We start from the raw sequence: 25,702 nt of genomic DNA, 5'->3' as shown, positions 1-25,702 counted from the left end.
TGTACATACGATCATTTTTAACCCTACAACTGTTTACAACTTGCATAGTTCCCATTTCTGTATAGCTGTATATCTCAGATTTCTGTAAAGTTATTTATTCATATTCTGTACAGTTTTTCATATTTATATCCTGTTCATATCCTGTACATAGCTTGTACTCACTACAGCCTGTACATACCTATAGTTATAGAATATTCACAACATACTTCATACCGTGTACATTATAACATACCATAATAGACCCATTTCTGTAATATACTTACATATCTATATTATTGCTAATATATATTGTAATATATCTATATCACTAAAGCACTTCTGGATGGATGCAAACTGCATTTCGTTGCCCTGTACCTGTGCATGTGCAATGACAATAAAGTTGAATTCTATTCTATTCTATTGCGGGTTATTTTTAGAACGTAACTCCCGCGATAAACGAGGGACCACTGTAGTTAGAGGACATGCTGTGCTATACAACTAACACCTACCAATAATGTCATCCATCCATCCACCCAGCCTTTTGACACTGACCAAGGTTTGGGTGTAATGCATCCGGAGAGTTCTGGGTCTCATGGGCTTGCCTGGAACTCTGAAGTCTATACCCAAACGCCATGACCAAAGATGAAAATGAGAATTGATACAACTGCAGAGGCTGGACTGCAACATGTTCACAGCTTTGCTACAGTAATACGCTTTACCCTGACCACTGCAGACTTCAGTCAAACTGTCACTGAACAGGAGAAAATAGTAATGCATCATCCATCATGTCAAATCAACAGTGGCACAACGTCGTGCAGCAAAGACAACTGTTTTATTAGCGTGGCTGTTTCTTTATATTCATGTTCAGTAATAAAGTAGAACGACTTGTTTCTGTTTTAGGGGTCGTGTAATGGTTTTATGCAAAATGGATGCAAAAAATGAAGGTTGTGCAACATTTGCGCACAACCTGAGAACAAATTCCACCTGAAATTCACAAAATATCAGCGCGGCTGTCAAACACGATCTTTCCAAATATCACGCTTTCTCTGCAGCCCTGTGACTCATCACAGGCACTAATAGAAATGTCAGAAACACTGCCTTTACAGCTTCTTACTCATATGAAAAGGTGACATGTAGCATGAAATTGTACCAAAAGCTACACACGAACACCTGTGTTTGAAGCTCGTCTTACTGCCTGCGGGTTCCTGAACATGCTGCTTCATTTACAGCTCCGCACCGCGTGAGGGAACGCTGCCTTGATTTGGTTAAGTAACTCTGAACAAAGATGACTGCAATCTGCAAAAATTAACTTCTAAATGCATGATGCCGAGTCTCCTCACAGACGATTTTCGGATGTTAAAAGCCCTCTTTTTAGAAATTGCACTCAGTAAACCTGCTGTGGCCCTGCTGGAGACTGCACCGTCTGCAGGTCTTCACTCTGCACGTTCTGTCTGCGATGTCTTTACCTGCTGGATTCATAAGCCCGTTGGACGTGTCGAGTCGCTGTGACATTTAATTTAATTGAATGGATCTGAATTCACCATTTAACATGTCTGCAAGTGTTTGCACGGTGCTCCTTGGAAAGGGCATAAGTAGACTTCTTGTTCAGTTGAAACTCAGCACCCGTCTCCCCCCCTCTGCCTCTCTCTGTTCGCTCCATTTAACTGAAGCCACCAGCTACATGAATACCCATGAACAGCCAGGAGCTCTGCCAACAGCTCCATTACAATCTGCACTCTACCTCCTCTTCATCCCTCCCTCCCTCCCTCTTTGTTCTCTCTCCATCGCTTCACTCTTTTCCCCCTGCTCTTCTTCTCTTGCTTCAAATCTCTCTCTACCTTGTACTCCATGGCCAAAGTATGGGGACATCTGAATGTTGCACCTGTACAAACGTCCACTGATAGTCTGGTATCTAAATAGACACGCTGGCTCCTCGTTTATGTGATACTGATAGATGCCAAAGTAGTAACTATTTCTAGTTTGCATAGATCTGAAAAGGAGTTACTCAAAGTGTCACAGTAAGCCCATTTTGATTGTTCTTTATCAACATATTAGTAAAAATTTACTGTTTTGCAGATAAAGTGCAATCGTATACGTTTTCTTCAGCTTCTCTTCACTGACGCCAAATTTAAGCTCCTGTAAACTCTTGTTTGTAGCCTCTCATCTTGCAGCAATAATGCACGCGTGAACTCGAATCATTCCCTACACAGTCTGTAGCCTGAAGCTCTCCACTGTGTTTGTGGTGTTGATGCCTTTTGGAATATTTTAATAGAGTTATGTGAAAACTAATGTGGCTTTCTCTCGCAAATTCTAGGATTTTATTAATCTGTTTAGTCAGCAGATTCGCGTGTCTGGGCTTCACACATGTAAAGTTCATGAATGCAGCACGCTAACCAGGCTAGCTAGCTCTGCCCTCTCGTCCTAAAAAGTGGTCACGTGTGGCTTAAAAACAAATCAACAGTAAATCCATCATTTATATACAGTCTGTGGTTAAACTGTGATATCAGTGCACTGGAAACAGGTAGAAACAGACAAACGTTTATCTGTCACTGCTGGTAACAATTTCAGCAACACAGGCCCAAATACCTCTGCTCTGACCCTACACCCCCCTCTGACCACATGCTCCTTTCATTCAAACTGTACAGCTCTGCAGCAGTTTGGACAGCAGGCTGTCTGTCGCTCACACATCTTTAACCCGGACGGACACCAGAGAACACTGCACGCTTTTGACTTTTGTACAATTTTATGAAATTGTAGCTTTTATGCAACTTTGCACAGGTGTCTAAAAAAAGTTGCTAGCTGTCACTGTAACCCAGGACTTCCTCCCTTCATCGAAACTGAGAGGACACTGAAGCATTGTCTGCATATTTTTGGCCTCATACTGTCACGTCTGCGTCTGTGCGTTTCCCTTCTTGGGCCACCTCCCCTCTCTCCGTGTGTGTGTGCGTGGATATTTGCCTCTTGTATTTCTCCTTCCCTCCTGTATTTATTTCATTCTGTCCTCTCTGCTGCTGGTCCTCCCCTTCCAGTCAGGGTGAGGGATCTGTGCGCCTCCCCATTGGTTCAGAAACAGGGCAAAGTCCCGCCCCCTCCTCTCTCTCTCCGTCTCCGTGAGGCAGAGTGAAAGTGGAGGAAACAGGCAGACGTATTGCAACAGATGGCTTTACCAGCGGCGGCTCGGCGGCTGCAGCACCGCCGTTAGACACACTCGGATGCAGAGAGGGAGGGAGGGGAGCTCGTGAGCGTGGCTGTGGAACAAATCAAGAAAAAAAGGAAGAGAGGGAGACTTTTACCTCCTCCTCTGCTTCGGCTCACAAACTCACTCTTCCTCTCCAGACACACAGGAGCACATGCCGGTCTGAGCGCAAGTTTTAAAAAACATTATTTTATGGATTTCCGAAACTAAGGGGAGTTATGGAGGTGGCAGTGTGAACCCAGCCTTCCTCCCCTTCCTGCCGGAGGGGTCAGAGGGGAGAACACCTGCTGACAGTGAGGAGTTCCTGAAGGAGGCGACGCAGCCGCAGGAGGAGGAGGAGGAGGTACAGCACTGTCTTCATGCTTCTGCAGGAGCGCCTGTGTGTGTGTGTGTGTGTGTGTGTGTGTGTGTGTGTGTGTGTGTGTGTGTGTCTTAGGTTCTGCTCTACTTCACTGTGTGTCACTTTCTGTGGTCAGAGCTGTTAGTCAGAGCAGCTTTGTTAATGTGTGTGTGTGTGTGTGTGTGTTGCTCCACTTTACCGATGTGTTCCTTGCATTAGTTTTGAGGCCAAACTAATGCAAGGAAGTACAGCCATGCTGTACTTAGACTTGTTTGCAACTGTGTGTTTCACGTGCTTTCCCACATTTTTCAAAGTGTGTGTGTGTGTGTGTGTGTGTGTGTGTATTTATTTATTGCTTCCTGATTGCTGAACACGTGGGAGTGTGTTTTAGCTGCGCAACACTGCGGTCAGTCAGGATAGACGGAGAGGGAGGAAAGACAGAAAGAAGAGGTAGATGAATGGAGGGAGGGAAAGAGGAAAAAGGAAGGAAGGGAGGAAAGCTGTTCCACCCTGCTCTGTTTTTATTATAATCATATTTTTTTATGCTCCACTTTACCTAAGTAAGTAACAAAGGGCTTCATGGGGAATATAAACCGTGAAAAGCGGCTGTAAAGAGCAAGTCAGACCAATAGAAACCATAAAAACACAAGAAGTGTGAAACAAATACAGTGAACTGAGACGTGACACACACACCGTGCTGAGTTATGTGAGACTCCATGAATTCAGTAACAATAACTGAGCTCTTTCAAAAGCTCCGGGTGGAAAACGGTGACTTTGTTGTGTAATTATGCTGAACTCATGAAACGAGCCAAGTCACTGCTGCACAAACTTGTAATTGTTTTATACAGTTACACTAATAAAGTGCAGACACTATAAATATTCACACGCTGTGATTGGACGACACTGCAGACCTGGATAACTATTGGAGACTGAACGGCTCATTAAGATGAAACTAACTGTTTTTCACATGACTTCATGATAATGATGCTGCGTAGCACCTGTGTCCAGGTCTGGCTGCTGGGCTGTGTTTTGACTACATGCGTGTGTTAACCTGTTGTTGTGTGTGAGTGATGTAAATTACATCAGGGGCTCCCAGATAACCACGAGCCTCCAATAACACCCAGCAGGTCACTGATGGAGCGTTCAGGGTCAGGGGACGGAAAAGCTTTTAGCAGGAAAAACTGTGACGCTGTGTTTGAGGCTTTATTTGAAAGGTAACGATTTCCAGCCACGAGCGACCAGTAACTGATTGGAAATTAAGCTCACAATGAAACACTTTTTATATTTCTCCCCTTCGAACCATCTAAGCAAAAACTTTCACTGCTGACTGACCCTGGAAGACTCGCCACAAATGCTCCAAACATTCATCTCTCTCACTCTCATGAGTGAAATCAGACGTCCTCCTCTGCACCTGTGCATGGACCAGTTTCAGAATGAATACTTTGCGTGAACCTGGTGGAAAAGGTTGGTGCGATCAGTCCTTTTGTCGGCTTTGCTGTTTGTTGGGTTGGAATTCTGTTTTTTGGTGAATTAGAAAAATGAACTGTTCCCCGTCAGTACTAAGCCCCGCCCAGCAGTTGGCCCTGAAACACCTCCCTGTTTATGCTCCAGTACTTCCTGCCTGGTGAAAACCTTTGGGGCAGAACTTTAAGAATTTAATATTGTTGTCTGGCCAAGAGAGCCGAGATCGTCCCTGCAGTTTTAGTTAATTATGCTGTAATACAACAATTTGGAGCCGTGGCAAAAATGAGCCAATGACAATCATCAGGAGTCAGAGACGGTGATCCAGATTGAAAAGGCCGGAAGACTGACACAGTGTGATGTTTTTGGGGGAAATTATGCAATAAAATGTGATGAGCGATTGAGATATTATTTCAAAGGCTTTAGTTCCTTAGAAAGATCACAGATATTTGTTTATAGAACTTTTGGTTTTGAGATAATCGACAGTTTTGCTTTATCTTTGAGCGCCATAACGTTTTGTAGAGACAGCGCTGCACTGATTACTAAAGACAACAGATCAAAGTATAAAGTCAAGCAGCAGCAGCAGTACACTAAAACCTGTCCTCTGCACCTACTCTGTGTGTGTGTGTGTGTGTGTGGGCTGCAGTGGTCAGTGTTGGCGGGGACTGTGTTGACAATTATTACGATTTTGGTCTCTGGGTTTCCACCATCTCTCGCGCACACACACACACACACACACACACACACACACACACACACACACACACACACACACACAGCACGGGGTAAATGAGGCTTATGGCTACTTTGCCACCACTGGAATGTAAACATTCACTGACCCAGACTCTTTAAATATTAACAGACACACACACGAGTTTTACGCTCGCCACTCGGCAGAATTAATATTTAATGCCAGTAAGTCCTCACAAAACAACAAATAGAAAATACTACAGCGTACCAGAGTATTCAGAAATAAACAATTTTCAGCGTTTGTCCTCCTAAACTGAGGAGGAGTCAGTGCAGAGGAGCTGCACGGAGTTAATATGTTGTAGTGCACTGCAGAGCCACCAGAGGGCGGTCTCTGCTGTCGGACGAGGCTGCTGAGCTCGGCGAGCTGTGAAAGAAGGCGAGTGGTAAAGAGAGAAAAACACAACCACCCTGTTTGGAGGCATCGGGGGTTTAGCCCCATTGATCGAAGTCAGCCAGCCAACATAGAGGAAGCTGTGCGGACGATGTGCTTCAAGGAAGTCGCGGCTAAAGAGGGTAACACTAAAGACTCCACCCCACACAGGTCATCGCTGCGTGAGCCACAGGAACAAGTTATAGGAGGTCATTCTGATTTGTGTTCACACCTCTGGACACCACGTGGCACTTCTTTGTGTTCGCTGTGTAATTGAGTGTTGTGTGTTAGGAGGAGGCGGTAGAGCAGCAACAGGTACTCGCTGTAGTGGACTGTGCAATGTGCACAGTCCACTACAGCCACCCAACTACGTGGGTTCTCCAGCATTGATCTTTGGAAAAAAATATAACCAATCACCTAAAATAATTGATTAGTTTAAAAACTAATAAATAATAATAGATCGGCATATTATTTAGGATTCATTTTCTGCAGCATTTTTGGCTGCGGTAAGGAATAAAGCCACAGTCTCGTGTTAGAACAATGACGTAATTGTGTCATAAATGAACTACGTGTAAAAACGCTCATTAATAATTAAGGTTAATCAAACTTTCAGCAGCTGGACCCGCTTTCTAAAACACGTCTGTAACTACCATGATGTCACTGTTGGTTTCCATGGTTTCCAGGTGTAGTTTGAAGCCTCAATCGTATGTTGGCCACTGATTGTTGATTTTTTGGGGGGGGTCATTTTTAAGTATTTATGATTTTTTTTTTTTTTTTTTTTTTTAGTCAGAAGTGGCCATATTTGGACGAGAGGTTTGACTGTTAAACTATCAGCTAATGACACAGAAGTGACACCTGCTAATAAACAAATTCTAGAAATAAATTCTAGAAACCAAAACCTGTGTAAAGACTTGTGGGATTGTCTGAGTGACGTGTCCGGCCATATTCTTTGTTAGACGATACCATTAAAAATGCTCTGAAAGGCACAAACACAGTGACTCCATTCAGCAGCGGTGAGGCGGAGCAGCCGCCTGTCAGTCAAAGCGGCCACGCCTCTAACTTCGAGCCCACGAATAAGGCTGAATAATTTAGTTATTAAAGAAACTGATGCCAGTGTTCGTTTGTTATAAAGCAGGATCAAACCCACAGATTTGATTTCTGCTTCTAATTTAACCCACGAGTCTGTGGGAACTGACCTGCTGTGGGAGCCTCTAGTGGCCATAAGAGGAACTGCAGCTTTTGACACTTTTGTGCTGGCTTCATTTTTTTAAAAAGTGTTGTTAAAAAAGTCGAACACTGTCCACCTCTTTGCTTCTGTGTTGTCAGGTTTGTGAAATGAAGCGAGCGGCTCAGGGCTGTCAGTTTTGTGTGTGATACTTCTTGAAGCTTTGTTTCATATTGATGGGCGGTCACGCTGGTTTCCCCTCCATCGCTGCTCTTTGCGGAGCTGCACCAGCGCTGTGGACTCACACTGTCTGCACATATTTCAGCTTCTTTTCTTTAAGTTTGTCGAGAGTGAAATAAAAACTGAAGCAGCTTCAGGACAGACGGCTCGCTGTCACGCGTCGCACTACATCTGTGTGTGCGTGTGAAGCGATGATGACGATGACACTGGAGCCTGGAGCCGCTTCACATCGCTGTTGTCCTTTGACCTCCCGCCCTTCTGTTCCTCTCGCTGCACTTCCAGTGTTGTCACTTCGTGTTTCATCAGAGACTTCAGCTGGTTTGTGTCACGTGACTCTGTCTCCACATGAGCTCAGACCCGTTTCAACAGTCAAAGCAGAGAATGTGTGTTTTTTAGCACATGAACAGACAGTGCTTTAAAAAAAACACACAGCCGTCACATGAGTGATGTCGTGTTGTGAGTCTTTTTGTATTGCAGATAGTGAGTCTGGTCTCTAAATGTTGATTAAATATGTCACGCAGTGAAACAGCTGCTGTGTGCTGTGGGGCGCTGATTGTCAGTCGAAGCATGCTGAAATGAACTGCAGCATTATGTTACATTTGGCTCTAAACATTGTGAAACTGAAATGTTAAAATCGCTGCGTGACACTAAATATGGATCGAATTTGCAAAAAGGGGTCGATGTTCCCACAGAAGTCTCACGAGGCAATTTTCAGGCTTTATTGACAATCGAATGGTTGAAAAGCTCCAACCTGAATGAATCTTGCTCTGGGCATCAACACCCAGCTGAGCTGCTGCAGTGCTGCTGAGCAAAGCACGACGACGTCATGCCCGCACGTCAGCTGATCCTGCTGAGCAAGGTCGATACCACAGCGGTGACGCCGGATGACCTTCGAACTTGTTACAGGTTGGAGCCTGACACATGTGCAGGGTCTCTCACACACACACACACACACACACACACACACACACACACACACACACACACACACACACACACACACACTTCCTGTGCTTCGGTTTGTTTTCGGCACTTTCCCTGTTCCTGTTCTTGCCCTTTTCTTCTTGTTTATTTTCTCTAATATTGATTCATTTGGAAAGTCGGCGGTTTGAAGCGTGCGAGGCGGCTCGGCTTCTCTCTGTGTGTGTTTGTACTCGTGTACCTGTCTCTGTGAGGACCAATGAGATTGCTTTTCCTTACAAAGTGAGGACATTTTATCCGGTTCTCAGATTATTTCAGATCTTCAAAAAGCTCTTTATGGTTCCGACCTGATAAAAAGAGGTCGGGTTTGGATCACGTGCAGATCAAGGGTTGAATTTAGTTGTGATTTAAAGGTTTTTGTAAAGTTTCATCATATAGGGGAAGAAAGAAAAAAGTCCCAGAACCACAGCTGTGAAGCCAAAACGCGCTACATTATGCTGTGTGGATAATAAAACATTGAGAGGAAATTGGGGGCAAAACTGCCTCTCAGGAGTCATCACACCTCCAGGCAGCTCTTTGGGTTTTTTAGAAGGCCTTAAGTTCACATTAGCATCTCAACCTGGGTTTGTGGCCTGGTCATTGTCTCACTCCTTGCACCATAATGTTGATTCATGCCACGAATATACACTGCTCCAAATTAAAGGAGCAATTTGAAAACAGTCATGCTGGGCGTCTGTAGTGATGTGTTAGGAATGGAAGGATGCCACATCATTTCATGAAAGTAATCAACCTTCAGGGCTGAATTCAAAGACACCTGAAAAATCAGGGTGAGTCCAACTCAAGTCAAGGAACTCAAAATGGTGCTCCGTAGTTTGGATGGCCTCCACGTGCTCGCACGCATGCCCGAGAACCTCGGACCGTGCTCCTGATGAGCCGATAGAGGATCTCCTCGCAGATCTGGACCAGGGCATCACTGAGCACCTGGACACTCTGAGGTGCAACCTGGTGACATCGGACGGAACGAAATGTATTCTGTTAGATTTAGGCAATGTGTAACGTGGTAATTGCACTTACTGTCGCTAGCCTAGCATTAGCTTACCAGCGTTTTAGGATGTGCGATCGCGGCTCCGCATTTTCATTGATTGTGACAAAACAAAACAAACAAATAACTCACCGTTGAGTCGATTGTGAGGTGGTGTAAAGATAAATGAATTGGCCGGGTTATTGCACGCTGTCAACTGGTCTGTAGTGTAAAATTTGTCGATATCTGACAAGTACGCCAACCACAGGGACAACAGCAGCCAGAGGAGCAGGGAACATGCAGCTGATTGACCCGGAACTTATGCAGGGTTCATTCCCGCCACAATAAAGGGACTGGTGGAAGTGGGGTCAGAAGTTACCGTGGTTACAAATGCAAGTCTGTGGGAACCAGCAAATGATATCTATTCCTTCATGTACCAGCGTGGGGCGTGACAGTGGGTCCAAGGACTTCATCCCGATACTTAATGGCAGCGAGAGAAGTCTGTGCAGGAGACTCTCACCTGTAAGACCAGCCCTGCTCTGTAACTCCAGTCTGATTCAAAAGTGGGCGTGTGTGTTTGGTTTACGCTCTGAGCCAGGTTGTGACTTTGGACTGTTTTCATTGGTTGGAGATTTTAGTCAGTTTTCAGCTTGTAGTTTGTCGTCTGCATCAATAATGTGATTGGACGGAGGTGTTGTTGTGTCGTTGGTCTTCTAATAACATTTCGTCTGGTCTGTTGATCTCTGGAGTTTTTTTTTTTTTTCTGAAATTTACAAATTTTATTGAAAGTTTTCTTTAAAAGTTTTTTCTTAACATCCACCCAAAGCTCCTTTTATATTAGTATTTTTCCATTATATTGTTTTATTATATTTGCTTATCTTGAGTGGTCCTAATATTCCTTCCTTTTTGTTTTGTTTCTTTCATCTTTAATTCATGTTTTTTCACTTCCTGGATGTTTGTTTCCTCACCTAGTTTTGGTTTAATTTCAGTTTTTTAACTGAAGCCTGGATTAATACTTTCCATGAGCTCAAGTCTGCTCGGTTCAGAGTAACAAAAATGTTGTTACAGTGGGTGAGCGTGAGGATCCACGTGCCCGCCTGTGTTTTTGTTTTTTCTTGACCCCTTGTTCGCATCTGCAGAGAATTTACATTACAATGCACCGAGTGTGCGTGTGCCCCAGCGGCAGAGTCCCCGCGGACTTCAAAGAAGTACAACGCGAATGCCTACTCAGCCGTCGGGTCTCCAGCTGTCCGTGTCCACGTTCAGTGTAATCTGGGCCTGAGAGTCCTCACAGGGATGGAAATCTCAGCATGTGTGAGCGACTGAGCGAGCGCCGGGTCACCGAGGTCACATGTAGAGATGTAAAGAACAGCAGGGATGCTTCTGGTCTTTAGAAACGAACACACACACACACACACACACACACACACACACACACACACACACACACACAGTGGGACGAGGCTGCTCGTCTCTGTTGTGGAGCTGTTTAGATTCCACTCAGCATTACTTTTTAATTTGCTTTATCGCTGCTCTGAAAGTGAAAACTCGTCTCTGGACTCGTCCACAGTCACACGGCAGCAGTCTGCTCGTTCCCTGCAGCTCTGAGTGTGTAATGAGATGTGCAGTTTACTCAATGTGTATCCAGATGGAAAACAGAGAGCATTTTGGACCCTGGAGACTTTGGGAGAGTAAGTGCAGGTCTTTGTGGCTGCTGGAGCTGCTTTTCACAGTGTTGGAGGTAAATGTTAAAAAACATACGTAACAGATTATACCAAATGTGTAATATTTTGTAAGGAGGGAGGTGTTATTGTGTCAAATGTGCTTAATGTAGCAGTTATTAATTCTACTCAGGACAGTTTTCGTTGACCTTTTTGTTGTTGTTGTTGATTCTCATGTTGAAATGGTCCTTGCAGTTCGACATGCTCATAAATGATACTTTATAACATTTTAGTTCAGCTTTCAAACATGTCCCCCGGGTGTTCCTAATAAAGCGCTTGCCGAGTGCAGGAGCACTGATGCTGATCGGGGCTGATGTATCACCTCTGTTTGCATCTCTGCTCGTTCTCACATTAATATCTGTGTGTTGCAAAAGTGAGACTGCTTTAAAATATTTGAAGTAAAGCTTTAAAAAAACTGACAGACGTGCTCCTCCTGCACGCGCGTGATGCAACAAACACCAAGAACCTCAAACCATCGACACAAAAGGGGGAAAATGATCACGGCGTCTCCGGCTACGCCAAAGTGAAAAGGAAGATATCATGCTGGTAGCAAAGTTAGGAGGCAGCCTCAGACTACAGAACCTCAAGAAAAGGAACAATTATTTTAGTGAGTAATAAAAGTGTCAGAACAGAATAAAAATAAAAGAATAAAAGATTATGTCTCACTGTGTCACATGACTCTATTTACTGTCGTGTACTCGCTAGCAAGGAGACTGCTTACTTCAAAAAACCCTCAAATTAAACATACAGAAGCATGATAAATAGAATAATGCTGAAGATGGCATGCAAAATCACATTTGCATGGGCAAATAATAGAAGGATTACATAACTGTCATCATGCACACATTGATATATATAAATCATCAAGAGTGAAACAGCATATTGTGGAATGAGAGCCATAAAAACGTAACATGTTTTTCAAATATAATACAAATGATTGAAGGTAGAGGGTTTTTTATTCTAGCTGCAGTTACTGTTGCATGTTATGCCCTTCAAACTCAAACACGGCGCCCTCAGTCCACATCTATGGGCTCAAAATGTGGTCATAAATATTCTGTACTTGTAAAAAAGATTTGTATGTGTAAAAAAGATTTGTGTGTGTAAAAAGAATTTGTGTGTGCGTAAAAAAGATTTGTATGTGTAAAAAAGATTTGTGTGCGTAAAAAGAATTTGTGTGTGTGTAAAAAAGATTTGTGTGGACTTAGCCCAAAAAACCCCCTGCAAGTTACAAGTACGAATTTTGACCCTATTTTTCTTCCTTTCATCTGATTGGTCAATGTCATGTCAATCACAAATGTAACAATCCAATCAGAGAACAGATGGGTTTGGCTGTTGGAGGGGTGCTTTTTTTGAACTGCAGGTCCTTGAAGGGAATAAATGCCCTTTTACATGCCAACCCAGCGTTTTCCTTCATCACCACGAAGGAAAACAGTCTGTGGTCGTCCGAGTTTGGTGATTTTTGTGTCACAGGACTACGTGTTTAATACAGGGACTTCCACAGCCTTTTCAACAGCGCTGCGGACCGCGGGGTGGGGGCGGGCAGTGTTTTGGAAATGACAGTCTTCATTACAAAGCTTTCTTCGTTATGAATTAGCATACATGTTTTTATTGAACATTTGAAGAACCAGCAAAAAAAACAGAAACTCTTGTAGAGGACATAAAGTCAGAGATAGAAAAGACAAGGAGCAGGTGCATCTAGTACAGGTAGAGCTGCTGCAAAAACCCACAGAGCCCAGCAGCCAGCGCAACAAATTCTGGATCCTTTGCTTTTAGTTAGCAGTTAGCATTAGCAGCACATCCTGCGTCCGATGTGAAAGGACTTTTATGCTGCGCACTGTGACTCACAGCAATGGTCCCGGGTCAGCCCTGACTTTGTGTTAAACTAATCCTAAAGTAATAATGGTGTTTCTAACCACTGATATAGCACAACTTTATCCTTTCAACAGCTGCTGAAAGTTAGGGGACCTAGCTGCTATCGGATATTTATATAGAGATCCTCCAGCTTCAAACTGTATCACCCTTCAAGGACCTGCAGTTCAAAAAAAGCGCCCCTCCGACAGCCAAACCCATCTGTTCTCTGATTGGATTGTTACATTTGTGATTGACATGACATTGACCAATCAGATGAAAGGAAGAAAAATACTTCGTACTTGTAACTTGCAGGGTTTTTTTGGGCTAAGTCCACATACAAATCTTTTTTACACACACACAAATTCTTTTTACACATACAAATCTTTTTTTACGCACACACAAATCTTTTTTACACATACAAATCTTTTTTTACGCACACACAAATCTTTTTTACACATACAAATCTTTTTTACAAGTACAAAATATTTATGACCACATTTTGAGCCCATACACATCCAGCTGCCTGCTGCCAACCTCAGCTCAGCTAATGGGAAAACTCAGGACAGGATGAACAGCACCACCCGTCAGCAGAAAACACACACACACACACACACTTCGGTTATTCATTAGTCTAACCATCAAAAATGAATACCCATCCCTTACAATAACCTAACCCTGACACATTTTTGTGTCTCAAAAATGCCTTCAAACTTGTGGAGACGGGCATTTTGGTCACCACAAGTATAGTAAACTTCCAGTTTTTGGTCCCCACAAAGATATGAATACACACACACACACACACACACACACACACACACACACACGTGTGATACAGAATTTGATCTGCGTCATAACATGGAAAGTAAAAAAAAGGCGCCAAGTAGTCCACGTGTTGGTGTGTTTGCATTTTGTTATTTCCTCTCCATGTGAATGGAAAAACAAACTGTCTGTTATCTAAGAGGTTCAAATTTCACATCCAGGAAATCCCGTGTGGACCTGATGCAGGGTGCTGAAGCTGGTGCGTGTAAATATTTCATGCAAAGGGAAAGATGTCGTAGCGTTCTGAGTCTGGATGATTGTGTCGGTTGTGTTTAATAAACTAAAATAATCTGCTGCTGACATCAGTAACCACAGATGTGAACGACACTCGGTCGGTCAGTGTGTCCTTTGAACATTTCATTTTATTATTGCCGGAGGCTGTTGCACGTTCCAGTGTTGCTGTATCCGCATTACATCTTCCTGTAACATAATCATGTAACACTGTATTAAATGTAGTAATCACATTACTGTTATCTATCAAACTAATATGTAGTTACTGTTGTTACATTCTTTAATTATCTGCACGATGGGTGGTTAAAGAATTTGGGAAGGAAAATAACAGAGTGGTCTCCAACGTTTGAGCAGTTTGAGCAGTGGTGATATGAATGCAAACTTTACTGCACGAAAAACAAAAGCACGACGTAAAGTTCAAACTGCAGGTCAGAAACGACCGTCCACTACTGGACAACGCGACATTGACTCTTTAAAAGCTCCCGCCAAGACTGCATGCTGACACCAAGCTAGCAGCAAGTAATTCCCAATCCAAGCAGCTGGAGCAGATCCTAACAGGAAACAGGCAGTGATGATGTTTCTGCAGGACAATCTGTTACCATTTGTCTAAATCTTTCAACTGGTTTTCAGGTCATATGTATGCATTCAGTAAAAGGGTTTGCACGTGCGTGTTCGACTGTAGCCTCGGGTTTAAATTGTTTTCTGGTAATTATGTTACACTGCATCTCACACCACGCTGTGCTGTAACACGACAAGAAACAGAACAGTTACTTTATGTGGGTAGGTTCTCACTCATCCAGGTCATGGTAACCTAGAGAGACCTGAATGAAACCACTGGTGAGAGCTTGCCCGACCACCCAGTGTGACCAATAGGGGGCACCTGAGGTAAGGTGCACGGGGAAGGATCTCAAGACTGAAAGCTGATAGCTGGTGTCATAAGCCATCACCTCTGTCAGCCATGTAACAACAACAACTACTTCCTATGGGGAGTAGTTAATGTAGTAAAATGTAATGCATGTAATGACCTCAGCCCTGTGGCCTTCAGGGTCCTTTAAATCTGCAGGTGTTTCTGCTGTTCGGCATCTGGTCATGCAAAGTCCCAGTCAGGATTAATGGAGACCAGATTCATATTCCTGAGTCTGAATGGGAAAAACCATTACTTCTGTTGACACCTGATCTCTGATAGTTTTCTGATATCATTTCTGTGGACGATGTTTGCAGAAACTCAACCTTCTCCCAAGAACATTTAGCCTTCCTCTGGTTTTAGGCTGTAAGAAGACATAAATCTTTGGGATGTTCTTTTTCCGTTCGTCACCTTCTCACTGTGACTGTAATGACACCTGCGGCCTCCAGGGAGCACTGACAGCATTCCCAGTCGTTCCCTTCTGAACCCCGGCACGCCGCAGTGTTTTCTCGGCGGTTCTGTTTGCCGTGTGACTTTTCATCAGCGTCTCATAAATCGCCTCATAAATCTCCTCCACTTTAATTGTCCTTTTCACTTTGTTTCATTTAGACAGAAGGTCACTTAGGATGTATAAAAAATACAGCTGGAACAGCTCTGATTGGTGTTCGCCCTCCTCGCACTGTTATATTTAAAACCCCTCCTCGCCCTCCCCCTCACTGTAGCAGAATTGATGAAATTGGTAATCGTTATAGACCGCTGCTTTGGAGCGGCTGACCTTCAGAGACGCTCGGTGAGAGCGATGGAGGGAGGCAGGAGGGGAGGTTTTAGTTTTTAATGAATGTAAATTCTTCATAGAGCAGCAGTTTTAAAGCGCGATGCTCTCTGCAGCAGCAGTGGAGCCAAACTAACTGCAGGCTGTAAGAAGTCATTTGACTGTGGAACATCCACAACTGCTGTGATAAATCAGAGACAAAGACGACGAGGAGAGGAGGAGTCTGCTATTTAAATGGTAACACTAAATCCACATTTACTGCCAGAGGTTTCTGGGCCCAGTCTGAACCTGTCTTTGCTTTTCCTGTGAAAATCTGCTAATTCTGTCCTGAGCAATCAATAAAAATGATTGCTTTTTACTTCATGCTCTCAAACTCTACTGATATGAGCCGGTGTGGGAACCCATCATCTGGTCTGCTGACTTAGCCTCTGAGGATAACGGCCAGTATTTAGTGTAGTCAGCAGTCATCAGGATTAAGCTTCTAGAAGCAGATACTGAAGGAGCTCATAAAAAATGATATTTTCATTGTCAGGCTGATGGCTTTGAACAATAATCTGTACACACACTGTTTATTTTCTGCTTTACAAAGTCCGCTCCAGTTTGATGAAATCAGTGAGTTCTACATTTCTGTGGGTGAAGATCCCAAGGCTAGCTCCAAACCCCATCCAAAAAAGTCATTTTGGATAAAATGATTCTAGTTCTTTCTGCCTGTTGGTTAGAGCAACTATTTTATTTTGGTTTCTTCCCAGGTGGTTGAGGACAGCTGAGGGGAAAAGAAACCTGTATATTGTGGTAGCGTTAGCGACAGGGTTGAGGTCATCACCAGCGATGACTTGGACCTCACAGGGTTAGAAGTTGGACAAGTGGACCCAAGGCTCCTCATACCACAGATGGAGTCCCTTATATTCAGTAGTTTGATCAGTACAGAAGGCCAATGAGGTAATTATAATGAATCTGTAATCACATTTTATAGTTTTTATTCAGTTTGAGCAAGACTGTGGCTTGTTTGCACAAGATGTGTGAACAAGCTGTTACCTTGTGGATAGAAGAAAAGCATCTTCTTACCCTCAGTTATTTACCTTGTGTGTAAAATTTAACTGTGAGTGTATTAACTGAGGATAAGCAGCAAACAGCATGATATGAGGTGAGCTTATTTAAAAAGAACAAATCTGTATTTGATTTAGCACTTTTTAGCTATAAAATCCTTCACAGGGACAAGAAAGTAAAAGAAAATGTCATAAAATCCGACTTTAGAAATCAGTCATCAAGGAGAATTATAATCCGTGCGTCTCTGATGTGGTCTGTGCACGGTGGTGGGAGAAGTTAGAGGTGTCTTCTTAAAATCTTAAAAACTTCAAGATAACATCCACGTGTCTTAGTGCCGCTGGCGTCGCCGAGCATGTTGGGTGCGTCTGAAGTGGAAGTGCTGAATAAAACAGCAGCAGTCAGACATGATCTCATGATGGCCCATCGGATGGAGGCGCACACAAAGAGCTGGATAGAGAATTAAACTCTCCAGCACCGTCTCCAGGAGAGGTACTGATTAGGTCACTGTGTGTGTGTGTGTGTGTGCTTGTGTGTGTGCGTGTGTGTGTGTGTGTGCGTGTGTGTGTGTGTGTCCGTGGGGCTCCATTAGCAGTGACATGCTGTGCAGAAATGGAGCAGAGTGATTCAGACTGACAGAACAGGGTGAAGACAGACAGCAGGAGGAAGTGAAGTGAGTTTCACATGAAGGTCACAGATGATTTTCTTGTCCCCCAGGGGAAACCTGTTGGTGGTCGAAACGACTGTTACCACGGTCACGGACACCGACACCATCCCAAAATACTTTGCTTGCTTTCACTGCTTCATCTTCTACAGCAGGGACACACCTGATGACTGAATACTTGTAGAGTTCATGTCCTACAGCTATCCCGGGATCAGCTACCGGATCGACCCACATTTTCCAACATTTGTTTTTGACAAAGACTTTTAAAGGACAGACAACAGTTTGACACCTGCTGTAAAGTTTCTCTGATATCTCATGTCCAGGGGTTCGTCTGTAGGGACAACATTTTAGCAAATCCTCGATAACATGTCAAACAGATGTCTCTAAATGCCGTGCTGGGTTTACCAGCAAAAAGCATGAGCTCCTCACAGCTTTCCCAAAAAGCTGAATTGTCTATTAATCATTATAAACTTCAGAAACTTGCTGTGTCTGTGTTTCCCTTACGATCATGCAGAGGTCACCATGTTAATGCGTTACACCACCACTGTTTGGCAACAGTGTTACAGCGTTACTGTAAATACATTACATTTTTCAGTATTTACATTACAGTAACAATTATGCTGTTACATCCGTTACAAAGGTTCTGCAGTTATCTCGTTTTTACTGCACAAAAAGACAAGAGCATGATTATAAAAAGCAAACTGTATCCAAGACAGCAACGACTGCATTAGACTGCTAACAGAGCCTTGGCTCTTTGCAGCCATCTGCACAGCGAGCATGCTAACGGTGAGCTAGCCAAGAACCCAGAGTTATTTTAAAGCCGAGTGCAGCCCAGCAGTCGGACCCTGAACTTCAACAGGTAACAAGTAGCAATTAAGTAATGTACTCCAGAAGAGTAACGGATAATGTGTAATATATAAACACGTCTCACACCTGACTCACCTCATAAAGAACACTGTTATCACACAGTGAAGTGTCATTTCTCAGCATGTTTCCTAAATATGAACCAAGTAGTTTTTGTTTCATGATCTTAAAAATGAAGTAAAAACAATAAGTGAGTGTAAACAAAACGAAGGTCAAAGCTCCCAAATGATCCACATCTTCTCTCTGACCATCTTAGTACACCGCCCCCCCTCCATCCTCCAAATGTGCACAACCGTTATATATCCCCCATCATCATCACTGCCGCTGCTTCAGGGCACTGCCGGCAGTATCTGACATAACAGTATTTCTCGATGCCCTGGGATGTCTGTTATCTTTTTCTCTGGCTTTTAGCTCTTTTTTTTCTAGATATGGGTATTTTTCCCCAAAAGCTCCTCATTATACGTGTAACATCTTTTTGTCCAGTGACTGCTCCCCCATTAGCACGTGATCGTGCTCTCACGCAGCAGGCAAAGCTGTCTGTGACTGGACTCTGTCAGTGAGCGAGCAGCTGTTTCAGGGTTGTTTTAGTGGTTTGTTACCCAGATGTTGCTGTCACATAGGTATGAAGAAACTCTGGTTGTTATGTACCTGGGGAACATTTGAATCAGATCTCAGTTTACGTCTGTTAGATTATAAACAAACACATTTTTCTATAACACATATCTGTTCCTCATGTTGGAAGGCCAAGTGAAGTGTGTAACGGGGGAAATATTTATTGGATCTCGTGCTTAATTTGTAATTTGCTCACTTACAAAGAAACGAACAGTCTTTAATTTTTATTGTAGTTTTATTTTAATGCAGAGAAACAGAATATCAAGTAAAAAATCCAGAAAAAAACAGAAAATTATAAAAGGTTACTTTACAGTTTGGTTTTTCACTCCACATTTTGAAGGTTAGTTTGGCCTCAGCCATGTTTTTTTTTTTTCTTTTCAGAGGATTTTGACTTTTGCTGCCTTGATGCCAGGTCTCTGTTGGAAATGAGATTTTTAATCTCAATGAGATTTTTTACCTGGATAGATAAAGGACTAATAAAAAGTTGATATTTGGATGAGAGCTTGAACTGCCAAATCTTGGTCAGCAAGCTAAACCTATAAATCAGTTACATCAGTGGTTCCCAAACTTTTTTTGGGCCCCCCTTTGTTTTACAAGAAAAATGTTCCTCCAGCCACACACGCCCTTATTTTGCTCCATTGCGGTTTATTTCACACCTCAAACATTTAGTAAACAATTAAGCAAATACAAGTAAACTGCAATAAATTACAGGTAGTAAGAAAATAAACTACTAACTCTTTTACGCTGCGTCCGCATCTACACGGGTATTTTTGAAAACGCAGCTGTTTCGTTCACACGTAAACGGCGTTTCGAATCACCGAAAACTGCGATTTTTTAAAACTCCTTTTTTGCGTTTAAGTGTGGACGAGGAATACAGAGTTCGTCACGCAGCGTCAAAGGTATGTGCCTTTTTTCATGTCAGCTGTACGCCACGTTATTGTTTATATGAGAGGAATGGCAGATAGAGACAAAATACTGTTAATCTGACTATCTTCAGTTTTTACACGCTTACATACACACATGTAGTTACTGTCTCTCTATTTACAAAGGCAGAGGCGTCACGGTGTCATTATTTTACGTGTAGTTGTTTTTTTCCTGTTTAATAATATTCAACATTGCTGTCAATACATTTAAAAAAAAATGCCTCTCTGTGCAAAATGGGTTCAAAAACATAAACAGCTGTGGGATCCTGTTAGTCCGTGATTTGAACCGAGGGAACAAATCGTGGCAAGATCAGCCTGATGTTATTTGTATCCCGCTGTAACTTTACTGTATAAAGAGCAAACATCTCCAACATGTCAGGAGTAGTTAGTCATTACAAGAAGTGTTTGTGAACTAAAAATCATGAATGTGGGATCCTGTTTGTCCGTGATTTAAACAGCCCAGCGCTGCTCCCGACGCAGGGGAAACCAATCCTGCAGGGAGACCTACCTCGGCACTTGTGCAGGTGAAGCCAAAGGGCAGATATGCTTCACTATATTTTCTAGTCTTTGGCTTAGAATGAAGTTGGTTTGGAAACATATTCAGCGATGCTTCATCTCCTGCTTTGCGTTTCTGTGGGCGCCTGTGCTAGCAGTGTCCAAGCGTTTTCTTTTTTTCCCCCCTTTTCATCCCCCGCCCCCACCTGCCATGGCTCTGCGCCCCCCCTAGGGGGCGGGCCCCACACTTTGGGAAGGTCTGAGTTACATGATGATGAGTTATAAGTTTACAGCATTAAAAAGCATGTTAGTGTAAAGTTGGACATTTTTACAACAAGAACATATTTGCTTAGACTCAGCAAGTGGTCATTAGAGGAACTGTAGTTGCACTTCCACATAAGCTTCACTTTTCACACTTTATTGTAGCAAAACATTTTTTATCCCAAATACAGGTTTTTTTCTTTTCTTCTTTTAGTGGTTTTATGGCACCGACACAGGTGATGGATTTATTTGTAAACTGTCCCAGAAGTAGCTGCAGGAGAGGAAGAAGGGCCAATATCATTCATGTTTAGAGAGTAGAGGAACAAAGGAGAAAGAAGACGAAACAAGGATGGAAGAGGTAAGGAAAAAGGAAGCAAAGGGGGAGAGAAAGGACAGAAGAGAAGGAGGGTGATGAAGAGGAAAGAAGGTGAGGATGAGAAACGACGATGGCTGAAAAGCTTTTCACTGAAGCATGAAATGAGAATTGGGGGATTCTTTTACACACTCGTGCACAAAATCTCGGACCCATCACCTCCTAAAAAAGCTCCTCCTCTCCTTTCTGACCTGGTGGCGCCTCCCTGTGTATGTGGAGGCGTCAGAGCAGCACTCGTCGATACGAAACAGACGAAGAATCTGGAAACTGGAGATTCTCTCAGATGTCGATCACTCTGCTCCCTCAGAGTGCTGCTGCTGCTCAGCGTTTCTTCAGTTTTCCTTTAAATTCATTTGCCACTTGCTTTTCTCTACAGATACTTTTCATTTATACACATGCACGTCCTTCACTTTTTAAAAACATAGTGCCGTCAGAAAGAATCAAGGTAAGTGATATTAAATGGGCATTTGACATCCGTAGTGAACTGTGCAGTAAAAAAACAGGAAAGGTCATCTTACTTCAACGTAAAACAGAAAAAAAATCAAACCATCAAAGAGCTGCAGTGCATTCTCCAGTCAGTTACATTTTTACAGTTTCTGCCGTCTACCAACCAAAATCCGAAACAAGACTTTTAGTGTGTTCCTCTATGGAGGCATAGAACTGAACTGTGCTGTCAGTAATGCAAGGTTGCTGAATAGCCCTAAACTGACCCCCACTGGACTCAGGCATTGGGGAATTTTAAAATATTTCGTAAACTACCCGCTAAGCAGTTATGAAACAAACCATTAACCTTCAAAGTAAGCTGTGCAATTTAAAACAAGTAGCAAAGCTTTTATACCAAAGCTAACCATTCTCGGTGGTTAGTTAGCAAGTATTTGCAGATAAGTGCTCGAACTCGGGCGTCCGCATGTGTGTCTCAAGCCTCATCTCAGTTCAGCTTGTTTCTCCGTGTTCTTGAGGGATGCCTGAAAACAAACAAGCCTTTTAAAATCTCACAGTTGAGGTGCACAATTTAACAGTGCTTGACAACAGCTTTGACTCTCCCTATTGGACTGATTGGCTAATTGTTAGTCGCTATGGCAATGCTCATTTGGTCAATTGTTTCAAGAAACAGCTGTTTCATGTTACAGTGACAGACCGAGCCCGTCAGCTCAGCTGAACAAATGGATTTAAGAATCAGCAACAACAAAACCTCCTCTGTTACAGATTCTCTGCTTTGTGTGCCATCCAGCCCACATCTACACTTCACGAGTATCCATCCTGCAGCTAATTTAGCTCAGGGAAAACCAAGCACTTCCTGCTTCATGTTGCTGGGAATAACCGCAGTTCTGAAAGTTCAAGAAATGTTCGATATAACTCGTGTATTTTCTGCATGACTGGATAAAAGATGCTGTGCACGCTGAAAGAAAGACGATCAGTCAGTTTCAGTGCTTGGACTTTATTTCAACTTTTTAAAATCTGACAGAAAAATGGAGCAGCGTGCATCTGAACCTTTGCCGAAGATATTTGGCATTAAAGATCCAGCACCACATTAACAACCAGCACCATGGTTGTTAATGTGAGACATCATGGCTTGTTAGAACATGCTGAAACCAGTGTGGGCAGTGGATGTGGGCCTTTGACGAGCACGAGGCCAGTACACACTGTGACTGTGCAGCAACAAATGACCACAGCACCATGTCTTTAAACTTCACAGGAAAATTGTGTGCAGCAACGAAACCCTGAGACAGTTCAGGGTTAATGAAAGCTACAGCAGTTTGTCCTAAAGTTAATTACCAGAGTTATCGTAGTTTTAATTAGTGTCAGTGTCGTGCTTGTCTGGTCACGGCGCTTTGATCTCAATTAAAATCACAGAGTTTGTGATTAGCGTGATGATTGGGAGTTTTAAATCATGGATGGAGCAGTGTTTCACGCACACAGAGCGTCTGCCCGCGTATCGTAAACTCTCAAACTTTTTTTTAGTTTAGTTTTATTTTTTATCCACCCAGGAGAATGATGACGTCATTGATCGATTTACTATCGTGACCATCATTCTTATTTTGATAGTTTTGTTTCTGCCAACCCTTCCTGTTCTATCTTATCAGATATTTATTGTTCCAGAGAGTTTCTCACCCTGGGTGGAGTAACTACACTGTAAAGGTCTGCTGGCAGTGCCTGTAATCAGAACTTACAGCAGGTTGGAAACTATGTGCTGCTCCATCTGTGGGATGTGGAACTCACCGGAGAGGTGGCTGATCACTGCTCTGGTATCCATGGTTAGTGGCCGTGAAGTTACAGTGAACACTTGTGTTACCTTTCACTGTTTCCAGTTAACTGTTGTGTTCTTCAGGCCTTCATCACTGGATAGTCAAATTCTCAGTGCACACGCTTTTTCTCAGATGGACCATTGAAAGTATTTGACTCCACTGCGACGCGCAGCACATACGCACACGTCCGTCTTTTCGTGTGTCTCGTAGTTTTTGGCTCGTTCCAAACCTTTTTAAAATTCAGTTACTTTAAACGTGAGTGTTTAACCGTCGCTCTGAGTTTCTACCACTTTTCCCAACCACAGTAACTGAAAGTGCTCTGTTAGAAATCTCACTGAATCAGCTTTTAATGCAAAACTAAAATGCGTGGTCCAGTTCTGTTTTTTCAGTTTTTTTAAAGTAGCCAACTCCTGACTGCACTTTGATGTGTGGTTTGATAATCAAATTCAGTTATGATAAGCAGGTACACGTCTGGATTCGGTTACGATAAAATGCCCAGCGAGCTCCATCTGTAGACCTGCCGCGGCTGTTTGCTGGAAGCCTTCTGCAGAGGGCGAAAGAAAATACACTTTTGCAGACAGACTGACGTCTTTAAGTGGAATCAGGTGGATCAGAAAGTCCAGAGAGCAGGTTCAGGTCCTGAACCTGCCTGAAGACCTTCACCATGTGGCCTCATTATCCAGCCACACACACCAAACCCCCCAAACAGACCACCAGCCCTGCTAATTGGAGATGTTGTATCACCTCCGTCGTGTCTTTTGCTCTTTCTGTTTCTCTCTCTCTCTCTCACACACTCACACACACACACACACACACACACACACACACACGGTGACCCAGTGGGAGTTGGCAGCTCGGAGCGAATTGAAAGAGAAGGCAGAAAGTCATTACTTCTCTCACTAGATTGTGTGTGTGTGTGTGTGTGTGTGTGTGTGTGTGTGTAAGTGTGTGTGTGTGTAATCCCACCATCAGTATGCTGCTCATGCTTTGCAACAGAAGGGAGGAAATTGAAGAGAGAGAAAAAGAGAGGAGGGAGAGAATAGTAGGAGGGGGGAGGCGACAGTCCAACACGGAGTTCTTTTGATTACAGATGGTAAATGTGCCTTCAGTTACCACCTCCTCCTCCTCCTCTTCATCGTCTCCTCGCTCCTTCTCACTCGGGGGATTTGAGGTGGACGTGAGTGGAATCACTGACTGCGCTCTGTCTGTGTGTGTGTGTGTGTGTACGCGCTGTACTGTATTTTGTATGCCGGTGGTTTTATTATGGAGCTAAGCTGGGGTCACAGAGGTCGTCTGCTGGAAGTTTTAAAACTGAAAGTGCTGTCTGTTACCAGGACGGCCCTATTATGACGGGGGGGGATAATCCCAGTTATTTTGGCCAATAATTACAATTTGGCTTGTTTAACATAATTTTAATTAGCGTAACACTTGCCATGGATTCAATTAACATTATTTATAGAAGAGTTTTCTTGAACTTTAAATATATTTCAAATGAAAACAAACAAATATCAGAGAAAAGCAGTGGAAGGATACGGGGCCATTCGGTCGGTGTGCAGCCCACAGTAACAGTATAAGTTTACTCTGAAGCCACGTGCTGGTCCGGTGCACCCTAACCCTGGTGCGTGATACGCGCCTCTTATAAATTCTCCCTCTACGCTGCATTACATGCGACGTGCCCCACTGGGACCCCTTTTATTTTTTCTTTTCTGTCTTGAACTCCTTTCTTACTTTCACTTTAACTCACCGTTTGAGTTTAAGAACTAAAAACTACTCGGTTAGGTTTAGGAAATCGGGGTTTGCGTTGCTTTGGAAGAAAGTGACTCATGCACACGAGCATGTTCTGCAGAGGAGGCGGGATTAGATGTTACACGTCACGTTTGTTGATCATGTACCCACCGCTGCCGTGCTGTCTCCGTACTGTGTCATCCAGTTAGGTTTATAACACCTGTTGCTAAGAGAAACAGTTTTGTGTTGTTCTTCTTCACTCCCAACAACACATTGAGGGAAATCTTAGATACAGTTAGAAAAACAGTCTAAAATGAATTCGTATCAGGAAAACCTTTAGAAAATATAAACGAACACCAAATGTGGATGACGCAAGAACTTTATTTCTGCAAAAAATCCGCCCAGTCAGCCGACTTCAAAGATTCAAAGAGGTTGCTGACATCGGTTCCCCAGCTGTCTGCGTTCACAACTGAGTATAAACCCAAAAGCCAGCTGGTTTCCCAGGGTCTCCTCCTGGCAGGACGTCCCACAAACATCTCGTCTGGGACTCACCAACGAGGCATCCTAGTCAGGTCTTTGAACCTTGGCCGGCTCCTTTCAGTTTGGAGGTGTCGGCTCTGAGCCCCTCACCACTAAGGGAACACAATAGCCACATTTCATGGCCATAGGTGAGCCTAGGCTTGTAGCTCAACCAGGAAATTGCTTAACTTATCTTAGTGAATATTATTTCCAGGAACCAAAATCATTGTAATTA

General features: G+C 43.3%; 1 protein-coding gene across 5 annotated transcripts in view; it reads left to right on the top strand.

Annotated features, from left to right (window-relative positions):
• Positions 1 to 25,702, top strand: part of sulf2b (sulfatase 2b) — a 195,744-nt gene that overhangs the window by 75,274 nt on the left and 94,768 nt on the right. For 2 of the 5 annotated variants that reach the window (XM_084916183.1, XM_084916180.1), the window contains exon 1: positions 3,114 to 3,518. The exons of 1 other annotated variant lie outside the window; for it this stretch is intronic. The gene's annotated coding sequence lies outside the window, so the exon portion shown is untranslated. Of the gene's footprint in view, positions 1 to 3,113; positions 3,519 to 25,702 lie in introns of those variants that run through there. 2 more of the 5 variants (XM_084916182.1, XM_084916176.1) reach the window with 1 other exon arrangement.

The sequence above is a fragment of the Perissodus microlepis genome, chromosome 20 (assembly GCF_051167445.1).
Source record: "Perissodus microlepis isolate ML-2025 ecotype Zambia chromosome 20, ASM5116744v1, whole genome shotgun sequence".
In the NCBI taxonomy this organism is placed as follows: Eukaryota; Metazoa; Chordata; class Actinopteri; order Cichliformes; family Cichlidae; genus Perissodus; species Perissodus microlepis.
Note: the sequence above shows the minus strand (reverse complement) of the source record. Positions and strands in the feature narration are given on the sequence as shown.